Consider the following 12,003-nt stretch of genomic DNA (forward strand, 5'->3'; position numbering starts at 1 on the left):
AACTGAGAAAATCTGACAAGTTGACTTATTCCTCTTCTCCACGTGTTAGATGAAGGTGGAATATGTGCGTTACTCTGTTGGAATTTCTCCCCATATGTCTCTGGGCTATTGAATCTCAGCTGCTGTGATCCCTCAAAGTCAATCAGCCTTGGCCCAACGTTGGAGGGGGTTAAACAGTTGTTGCAAATAATTATTAGCATTTGTTTAAACCTGGTAGAGAACCACACAGGTAGACCAGGTCGCTCAGATGGTGTTGGGGAGGTCAGCTGCCCATAGGCATGCTAAACTGACTCATCTTGTGCTTAACTCAAGTTACAACAAATGAGAAGAATTGTTTGCAAGTGCTGTTTGACCGCCTCTTGTTTTGGGCTCGGCTACTTTTACATTTTGCTTTCCTCTTTCTCTAAAACTCGCCTCCATTTCCATGAGTCTTTGATACTCACACCCACCCTGTCTGACTTTCTGAAGTTGTAAATGTTACACCCTTCTGCCAGCAGCTGGGGAAACAGACAGAGATCACAGCAACACATAGCAACAATCTGGTTTTACAGGCGGTAGCTTTTGTGCAAAGACGTAACCAGTCTGGTCCTTGTGCTCATGATCGACATCGTTACTTATCGTTTAACTGCCATTGGAAAGCACTTCACGGACAAGATTTATTTATGCACAGAGGGACACTAACAGATGTGAAGTAAACAGAAACACAAGTACTTTCGTGTGTGCAGGCTGCAAACAGATGCAACAGTATTGACACCAAAACATGCAACAGCACATACAAACACAATGACACTTAATGAACGGAAGTGATGCTTGATCCAAACATCATCCAGTGTCTTATAAATCTGAAACTTGGGCTCTAAGATACACAGTCCTCTGCTACCCTCTTGCCTCATGCATTGCACCACTAAATTAAAAAAAGAAAAACATCACATCTTGAAAAGCCATCTCACACAGAAGGGAAGTCATACATGGAAAATTTAGAATGCAGTTTCCCAAAGAGGCTTCCAGGGCAATATTTTACTTGGTGTATTATTAATCACTCTGCATTAAAAAACATCCTTGACGGTGGAGCCAGGAGATGTTGTGAAAGAACAGGCCCCACTCTTCTCTGGCTGATTGGCCGAGGCCTACAGCTCTGGATGGAAAAGTCACATCACAACAGGAGCTGCCTGGGCCGGCTGGCTGACTTAGGCAAGACGACGGCCAACAAACGGAAGCTCATGGGAGGGACAAAAGGAGCACAACAGAGGATGTTTATGGAGGTTGTAGGTCTTTACAGTGACAGGGGGCTCATGCTGTATGTATGTATGCATTTAAGAAGAATGTCCCTGCTGAAAAGATGGCTCTTAAATAAAACTAGGATTTTTATGCAGTAGAAAGACACTGGTGACGTGACCAAAGAAAAAGCACGTTTGCTTAAGAGGTAAAAAACCTACAATGACCAGAATGCACTGCAAATGACCAATAGATTGCTCCTGCTGGTGGGTGACATAATGCTAACTTGTACAAGTGAAATAATAGTGGCCGGCCAGCCAGGAGGAAAAAATCTCATATTACAGCTGAATGGCAAGCTAAAACACAGATAAGTAACAGAATGTTGTTTCATATTTGATAAGTGGATCACTAGTTAGATGGAGGGAAGTTTACCACAGTTCATTTACACATACAACCCACATTGTTCTGATACAAAGCTGGTTGAAAATCAGCTAACTATCCCTTTAAAATTGCAGAAGGCAATTTTTATAATGTGACTGATTAATTTAAAGCTGCACAAATCAATATTTTTATAGTAACAATGGCTCAAATTACTATGTGTAGTATGAAAGGGGTTGTTTGTGGTGATAAACCAACAGTGAATTATCTCCCGACTCTGCAATTCCCGTGTGCAGTGTTTAAATATCTTTCAGCTCATTGTCTATATTTTACGGCCCACAATTTTACTGTTTTGATTCTCTCTAACCACTTTTAACCTTGTCTCCAAATGCAGCAGACCTTTCTCTTACTCTGCCCACCACTTTAGTGCACACCAAAATATCTCAACAGCTACTAGATGAAACCTTTCACAGACATTCATGTTTCCCAGAGGAAGAATCCAAATGACTTCGGTGTTCAGATTTTTCCTCCTGTACCACTTGCAGGATGTGGATCAGATAGCTTTTGGATCAATTACTATGCAGTTTGGTGCAGACATTCATCATCACTGCAAATACCCAGATTTTTCATTGAGCGTCATCACCTGGCGCTTTTGTCCAAAGCATTTTGGCAGCTTTGGTTAATACTTCCAGCAGCCCTAAAAAAGAACATTACAGCATCACAGAGACGCTAGTTTAGCTCTTAAGGTCCGGACACACCAAACTGACATCAAAGAAATAGTGGCAACACAGGCCGACTGCTGCATGCCACACATCGCCTGAGTCTTGCCAAAAAGTTACACTTGAACATACGGCAAAGACTACAACTAATGTGCCTGCATGAGAGGAAATTACTTTCCATACCAGCTAGGGATAGTAGTTTGTAATTGTCATTTAAAGGGGAAAACAAAAAACTGACAGAACGGATTCAAGACGCTAGTTAACCAGTTAGCACATTAACAACACAATCCAATCTCTCTCTCTCTCTCTCTCTTACGTCAATCTCACTCCCCCTTGACTTTAGTCGTTTGTTTGCGTCCCCACTAAGGCTTTCTCTTCTTGTGCACGAAGCTGTCCTGCCAATCAGAGTGCTCTCTCTCACCAACAGGCACTTCCATCTCTTACACCAATTCAACATATGCTGAATCAGCAGAAAAAGCTAACAAGGGCCGACAAAGGCCAACTTGTACCGACGATGCAGAACACCACAGAAACTCAGGAGACAGAAGCTAACCAACAGCCCAACATTGACCAGAAGCGGATTGTCAGCTTGTTGCGTTAAGGCCCTTAGACTTATTTATAACATTTAAATTAAGAACCTACCTCTAAAATCTTCTGTTGTCAATTGGTACGTCACACCAGAGCTGACAGAGTAATTATTTAATCATTACCTCACCCCAACACACATACACACACAAACACACATTGTTTGACTCTTAAAAGTTATGCTGCTAATGAGGCATTGACAACAAGCACTCCCTCCACAGTCGGAGTGTTTCTATTGTTAAGGTGTTTGTAAGGAAAATCCACCTTAAATAATAGAGTTATTGCTTGTGTGTGGGTCTGTACTGCATGCAGACTCCATGCTCATCTGTATGTGAAATGCATGTTCAAATGTGCAGTACTCTTGTATCTGATTAGATGAACATGTGTACACAGTGATAATTTGTCCATCAGGGCTATGTGTTTGCATGTGTTGATAATAACCCCTGCAGAGTGCTGAGGCCGTTTATGGTGCCCTGGTTGGTTACACACTGCGGCAGATGTGTGAGGATGAGGTCACTCACGTGCTGCTTTAAAGACTTCCACTGATGCTGAATCATATCACATGGACAGAGAGCAGCAGAGGGAGAGAGGGAGGGAAAGAGGGGAATAGTGAAAGAAACAGACAGCACACAGGAAAGGCGTGAGAATGAATTACTTGTTAGTTAAATCTGTCCTGCATTAATAAAAGATTGTCATCAAAGCGGAAGATTTCCTCATGCAGGAAATTAATGATGTGCAATAAATTTGTTTCTTAAATACTGACATGAATCAGTGTTTAGTTTGAAACAAGTGGCTGTTTAGAAGAGGCGGCTTATTCCAGAATCCTTAAAAAAAAAGGGGAAAGAATGAGAAGAAAAACAGGCAGAGACTTGAGAGTAAAATAGTGCGGTGGGAGTAAAATGAACAAGAGTCAGTGTAGTCAAGGAAGCTGTATGAAAAGAAGGAATGGCAGCGAGAAAGTGGGTGAGTGTGAAATTAGCTGGGACAGCAGGAAGAATGCTTTGAGGGCTTATTTTTCTAAGACTTTCTACCCGAATACTGGTCTGACTGCCAATATTGCATCTGTTTCTGAATACAGCAGTGACTATGGAAAATCCCCTGGCAGGGAAATCTCCATCACACGCACACACTCACAGATGCACACACAACAACAACACGGACATTAAACCTGCAACTTTACCATATCTACAGTTTTATCTCCTATATCGCTGACTCTAACTTTGACCTTTGCCCCCATCACCCGGAGGCTTCCCCCTTCATGTCACTTGATTTTATCCAGACCTCGTCTCCTGCCACATCCTTTCTAGCCTCAAATGCCTTTCCTGCCCCAAGAATGACAACGCTTCATGCCACATTCAAGGGTTTTAAATTGATCAACAATCAAAGGCTGGTTCTTGTTACAGAGCGGCAGTCTAGACTTTCCCTCTAATTTGGGCAGCTTTCCTTGTTTTTTAGTCACCGTTTCAAACAGGACTCAGACCCGTGAAGGCCTATGGCAGGTGAAATCAGACAAGAAGAGGAAATTAGTTTTAAAAAGCCCCCAAAAAGTCTCCCTTTAGACCGAAAACTCCTTTAGATGTCTTCATGGGAAACTTTTTCTATTTTTTTTCTTTTCAAACTGTGGACAGGAGGTGAAAAATATGCCATTGCAACATTTGAAGTAGCTTTTGACCTCCATTCTCTTTTTTTCTTCTTTTCTTTTCAAAATACCTTCTGTTGTGACCCAGTCATCTTTTCCATTCTGGTTTCTGCTCATAGTTTTCCATGTGGAGATGTGTTTAGACAGACAATGAAATATAACAGACCAGAATGATGAATGGATTCTGATGGATTCTAGTGAAAATACAGACAACTGTCTCTTCTGTCCAGCATGATTTCATTATGTATGACATATGAAGTCAGCTGAGAGCAGTTTTCAGATTTAGATAGCTTGCTGTGATTATTGAACCCCACTATACATCAATGAGTTGGTGCTCAACTGTTTTCTATAAAGATATTCAGTCATCCAGGACATTGGATTTTAAAGGCAACTGGGCGTCCTGTCTGATCTTAGTCCACCACTCACCACTTATCCGGTGGTGACTTTTTTTAGCAGCTTGCAGTGCCATTTTAAGTTCCCTTACCAGCAACTTTACAACCAACCCAGTCTCACTCCCAACTTGTCAGATACCAACATTTGGTAAGTGGCCCTCAGAATCAGATACAGATAAAATGAGGAACCCTTTAGAAATTTTGGTGCATCTCAAATTGCAACTTGAGATGCACCGGGTGGTGGCATTTTTGATGCTTGGAGCAACTGCAGCAGTATAAAGACCGAAAAAAGTCTGCATAGGATTGGTCAACAAGGGATGGTAATTTGTCAAAAACTCCAGACTTTAAACCTGAGAAACCACTGTATCCCATGTAAAAGCCAATTGTGTTGTTTTAATAACAAAATGCGCTAGTATGTGCAGCACACTGCACTAGTAGAGTATGTCACTTGAAGTTACATACATGTTTTTTTCTAAACCTAGCCATGTACTTTTGGTGCCTAAACCTAAGGAAGAAAACCTAAAAACAATATTTTTTTTACCAATGTTCTTTATTTTGAGACTGTATGCATTTAACAAGCGGAAACTGTACATTTTATGTGAGAAGTTCACTTCTAAAAGACGCAATACATGTAATGATCCTAAATTGACATGCCGTCCCTGAACGTCCAAACCATAGACTGTCTTTAGAGATGGAAGACCTGACAGCTCCCCAAAAGTGAAGTCAAAACATCTTAATTGCTCCCTCCATGTTAGTGAATGGGACAATGGTGGAACTAAAAACTTAAAGAACACATCAAATACATTTTTCCAAGAGATGATTTGTCATTTTAGGCAGTGCTAACATGGCAGCTCCCCAATAGTGAAGCTAAAACATCCTGAATGCCCCCTGGTGGCTGGCTGCAGTACAGTCATAAATCCCTTCCCCTCCATGTGAGTAAGTGGGACATGGACCAAACTAAAAACTCTAAGTACATGCCAAATATTTTTTTCCCGAAGATGGTTTCTTTCATAAAGCAGTTCTTATCAAGTGTTAATTTCTTTCATACGTTTGGCTTGAATTAGTTATTTGATGTTATAAAAAGGTGGGTTAAATGTCATGATTAATTATAATAATAACAATATATGCATGTATATATATATATATATATATATAAAGCCATCTTATTGTATCATGGTGGGTTGGGTAACACGTTGTTAATCTTTATATATAGTGTATGGTCCAAACCAGTAGCTGAAGGGGTACCTAGAGCATCAGACCAAGCGCCACTGACCTTAAAGCACTTACAATAAATTGGTTTCTATGATGTGTCTGTGTCCGTACACATCAAGAGACAAAAGCCTACAATCAAAAGGAGGCACAAGACTTGATGAATCATACAAATAGGGATAACTACGCACGATGTTAGAGAGTCTCTTTGTGGAGGCATTCATGTTGTTAAGATAAATGCACTCAGTTGTACATAAAAAAAGTTGCCCAGCTTCTCACCTCTGCACACCTGGCCAATCTCTGCATGAAGTGGTCATTATTATCAGCTCAGAGAGTTAAAAATGGTCAATTCCAAAGCAGGAAAGGTGTATTAAGCACTTGACAGGAAAGTTTAATTAATATAATAAACAATCACCCATGCATCATAAGGACAAAGGACTGTGTGATTCCATTTTCAGTTAACAGACATGACTATTTACTGTAAGCCTCAACCGATTTTATAGTCTTATTTCTCCAGCATGCACATCTGTCAAAGGGCCTGTTTTTCAGCCAGTGTGTTATAAGGAGATTCTCCTTCATTCCACCTCCCCAGGGGGAAAAAAAACACCGCTGCTGTTAGTAACACAGCCAGCTTTCCACGGTGTATTGGTAAAGGTTAAGAGGGAAAATTTGCAGACACAGCTCAATGTGTTGGCATATGAGGAACTACTAATAGAATTTATGTCTTGTTCAGATTCATATGCACCCATGAACATGCAACTAAGGTTCAAAGATTACACATTACATTGTTTAATCTCAGATACCATCAGCAACATTATAACATTAATGTGGCAGCAGATAACTAACTACTATCTAAAGTTTTAGTGGATTAATGGTGTCCTAAGAGCGGACTTAAGTCTCTCTTTGTGTTGTAATCCGAGCGTTTCTGTTCTTTGTTGTAGTGGATGCTTCGACCGTGCATGCATTTTTAGTAGCTAATCACCACCACTATGCACTGTGCTCATATGGCCATTACCACTGATAATACCATCCCGGCTCAAAGTGTCGTCGCAAAAGCATACACACCCATCCTTTGGTTCCCCTCAGCCACAGACTCTGGTGTCACACACAGTCAATGACTGCACAGCACACACAACCTGAACCAGGGAACAAGAGCCACTGTAAAGCAGCTGTCGCTCAGCAGCTAACATTAGCACAAATTACACACCCAAAACAGTGAGTGACAACTCTTTTCGAACAAAAAAAGAAAGAAATCACTGATTTGCTCTCCCCAGACTTCATCTTAGAGGCCATTTCAGCCAGACTGTAATTCCTGTTTTGTACAAAAACACAACAGCCCAAATTATGTTACTTTCAATACACTTAGAAATGTAAACAAAATTGTTTCTGTTGTTTGTATTTGTTCATAACTACAATACTATATTATATATTTTGTAAGGAGCTGTTTTTGTGTTATATTCTGCTAAATTGACACCAAGATGGCTCACTCAGGTAAAGCTTCAACACTGTTCAAAGTAAAAGAAAAATCCTATTTAAAGTTTATGATGATAATTTGAATAAATAAATGAATTAAAATAACATTAAAAACAAGGAAATATCTAGCATTTCTACTTTTTTTTGTACTGAAAAAGTACCAAACCGTGACCCCACTGTATTCAATCCAACCAAACTGTGAATTTTGTGAAACTTTTACACCCCTAGTTGCCATGTATTTACTTTTTAATGTACCTTTTTGTCTATCTTTAGCAATTTATATACATATACACACACACACACACAAGCTTATCAGCATACACAAATGATCTTACATAGGACCCTCTAACCTTCTTGAGTTTTAACTTTTTTTAGAATAGGATTCACTTTATTAATCCCCAAGGGGGAGACAGGTCTACCACCATAACAAAAACAACTAATGCACCATGTAAACAAAAACACAGACGGAATCATTAGATCACCAACAGAAGCACATAGCTCCACTGCAACAACAAACACAACAACAGCAACAACTACAACAACAATAACAACGGAGCCGCTAAAAACCAACAAAATGGATGGTAAAAGGAGAGAAGTGTCATACAAACACAAAGTGCAAAAGTGCTAAATACCATCATGTAAACAGTGGGCAGATAATAACAGCAAACGTCATACCTGCAAAGACTGACTAACTAAATACAATACATACATGGACGATTAAGAAAAGCCAAGTGAATCAACATTGTTCTCAATGATGTAAACACATAAACACCAGCGACCAGTGCACGCCTGGTTGACACCGGTGAATGTGGTGGCCAAAAACTGTGAAACAACTTTGCTCAAACCAACTAAAAGTTAAGTACTCACAATAGCAGTCTTGAAGAGTGCACTCCTAAGCGTGGTGGGCTAATAACTGACCATGGCAGGAAAAATCTTCTTTCTCCCTCGTTGCCAGAGGAGCTAGCAGGCTTTATCCCGTCACCTGGAGCTCTGTCTGGTTAGCTCACAACGTCCTTCGTTGCATAGTTACGCAGGTTAGCTAAAGAGGCTAACGGATACGGCTAATGCCTTACTAGTTACAGAGCTACTCACAGCACACACTCCCGGCTCTTCACTGGGCAACAGTCTTATTATGCTTTAGTTTCTGCAGTACCATAACTGGCAAACACAGTTTTCACCGACTTTATTACATTTAACTCCTTTTCTCACTTGCTTTTCTTTGCGCTCCGCAGCCGCCGCCGTTGCCGCTAGCTGACTTCTCCGCTCAACCACACGTTACTGTCTAGCTCCCGCCCACCAGCCAATCACATTACAGGAAAAAAAATGTCATGAGAAAATTACGGTTTTAAGCAACTCTTTTGTCACTTTCTTTATTGTTCACAAGTTAGTTTACAGAAATATATACAGACACAGATACATTTTTTATATAAAAGGAAACAAACAAAAAAAATTACATTCACACTTCATAATGCTAGGGTTTGTGTTACATGCATCATATTATAATCATACAATAACTTCAATATTTTAAAATCCTTTTTGTTCTTAAGATTAGCAACTATGGTGCTATATTGCTGAAATCATTCATGAAGTGCATGAATACTGAATTTGCCTAAAATAATAAATAGTTGTACGACATACAGCTAGTTATTTTAAATTTTATCTTGCTAAAAGTATAGCACATCAAATACATTTATTTCAACATTTTTCTGACTTTTCTTTTTCAGAAAGATGGCAACATCAATCCAAATATATTTTGAGATTAAGATTAATAAGTGAGAAATACCCTTATTTTTCAGTCCACAGAAATCACGTTTATAAAAAATAAATATGATACATAATACAAATTAATACATACAATAAAAAAAATAAACAACCTGGGATGTACTCTGATTACTCAGCATTTCAGCATTCTCAGTCTGACTGTAACCACACTATTTAATGCTACAAAATTTGTTTTCTATTAAAGTGGACATGTTTACTTGGCTACCAGTCAGAACTTATTTACATTGAACAAGCAAATTTAATTCAAGAAAAAATACGTAATTGGTGATCCACAAAAAAAGATGTAAAATTATTAAAATAAAGATTAAAAATAAATTGCCTTAGGATCTACACTGAATGTAAAAAAAACCCTTTATATTTAATTTGTTCATACTATTAATACTATTTATGAATTAGAGATAGACTGATAATTCAACTGGGAGGATATGTTGACTGCTATTACATTATTGCAGATATAATGATACCGGCACATATGCTGATAGGTGATAAAGAGTTACCATACAGAGAGGCCGAAAACATTTTTTTAAGGTAGTTTAGACAATGTTTTTACTACATTTGCCAGAGCTTTAAAGCTCTATTTTTTTCACTTTCCAGTCACAGTGATCATAGTTTGCTTAACGCAAATGTAAAGATCCTTATCAAATATGCATCATATTTGCATTTAGCATTTATAAATTAAAAAATGTACTGTATGCCTGGTACTATACATTCTAATTTGATTTTTAAAACATTCAAATATTGATATTATTATTGGTATCCATGTCATAAGTCTCAGCCCAGGTTATATCTGAATACAGTATAAGTAGGGAAATAACTTATTCTTGGCTTATAGACTTCCACCTTGTCACCTCCTGCTGACATTGGCCAAGCATAGCAGCAGAGCAGAGATTTAAGAGTGACAAAAATAAACGTCCCCCCTTAAAAGAAAGTAACTGCATTGACATCTTAACTATATAATCTTAGGAAAAGACAGCTGGATATATATTGCAGCCAGCACAGGATGTTGTGTGAGTGCATCAGTGCAAATCAAGTGCTTTCCAAGAACTAGTGTGCAGGCTTCAGTCCATTTAAATAAAACTTGCTTACTTTTATAGGTACTCTTTGTGTGAATTAGGAGTCATGTTGCACATTGAAAGTACAAGCCCTCCTCACATGTTGGAGAGGTCCTTTGTGATATAAGATCTGATCACTGTAGCACTGACCTCCACTGAGTTATTAATTTCATTCGGTGTGTGAATTTAGACCAGCATTTGTAAGTTAAAAGTAATGTCTCACCTCTCCCACACATTCATGCTCACGTTCGATCAAGTCACTCTTTTGATCCAGAATCCTGTCTTGTCCTCACATTGTCAAATCTTTTACTCAATCACCCTTTAAAGGCCGTGTTACTGATTAGATAAGGTCTTTGGTTCTTTGATGTTGCAGCTTTATTTCATTCATGTTTCACTCTTTGTTGAACTGGTACCAAAAAGTTCATATACATCACATAATTTTTAAAGGTCAACATGTGTATCTAAGTAATATCTTTATGATTGGAGCCAAAACTATGTCAGGATTGAATTATACATTGTGTCACAGAAACAGATGTGCTGTAAACACACTGCGCACAGCCAGTAATAAGGTATATGAGAAAATAAACTCTTCTGTCTCTAAATACACTCTATTCTGTAGCTAACCAGGTCTGTTAATAAAGATGGACACTAGATTTTATCTTTCCAAACACGTCTCCCTTTGTGTATTGTCACACAGCTGGTGGGAGTAGCACATACCTCCCACTTAGTTTACATGTTAAAATTCCTTTAAAATAATGGGAAAAAGTTGCTGTTATAACATAATTTAATGAAGAATCACCTGTGTTCATGATTATGGTAATTAAGTATATAAAGGAATCTGTGTGCAACATTCGGAGCATACCTATGATCCAGAGTTTGAGCCGAGATTGTCTGCTCTCAATATGGAGGTGGCTGAGCCTGTGGCTAGCAGCTAATGGTGCTAACTGCTTGAAAAGTTACACTCACAGGAGGCTTATGTACACAGAGATCACGCTATAGAGCCGCTACAAAGTCCCGTCTTTACGCCGCCTTTGCATTTTTAGACAGAACCAATCGATGGTAGCATCATGCCGTTCCAATTGGAGATGCTAGACAGCATGCTGGCATCGCAGCAGCAAAAGAGGCATGACAGGTATTTAACCAACACAGTCTGCTTTTGCTGTAACATTTAACATATGTGTCAGAAGCACTCTCTAAACAAGAACAATTGTGTTAACATGACAAAAATAATCATTTACCTTTTTTGTTTTATGGCAGCTGAACTCGTCCTCAGCTCAGAGAATAGGGAGCTCCCGCACCTTATTGTTTTGCCAGTTAGCAGACATTTTTGACCATTTTTCTTCTTTGACTCAGCTGCTAAATGCCGATAGCTGCCTTTTGAATCTTTGGCAACGGCTCGCACTCATAACACGTCATCAAAACGTCACACCCGTCACTTTTACACAGACATCAATTGGCACTGTTACTACCTACTTCTAATGCCAGCTAAGACAACTCTGTCCCCTCACTCCGAGACTGTACCTTATATACAGAACGGCAAGGTGGCATTATGATGTGAT

The 12,003-nt window shown here is 39.1% G+C and overlaps 1 long non-coding RNA gene across 2 annotated transcripts in view; it reads right to left on the reverse strand.

The window, feature by feature from the left end:
• Positions 1 to 8,883, reverse strand: part of LOC148186859 (uncharacterized) — a 75,688-nt gene extending 66,805 nt beyond the window's left edge. For both annotated transcript variants that reach the window (XR_015779118.1, XR_015779119.1), the window contains exon 1: positions 8,478 to 8,883. This is a non-coding gene — a long non-coding RNA (uncharacterized LOC148186859). The remainder of the gene's footprint in view (positions 1 to 8,477) is intronic.
• Between the last annotated feature and the right edge of the window lie 3,120 nt (positions 8,884 to 12,003).

This window comes from Plectropomus leopardus, chromosome 16, assembly GCF_026936395.1.
Source record: "Plectropomus leopardus strain MGB_pleo_1.0 chromosome 16, ASM2693639v1, whole genome shotgun sequence".
Lineage (NCBI taxonomy): Eukaryota > Metazoa > Chordata > Actinopteri > Perciformes > Serranidae > Plectropomus > Plectropomus leopardus.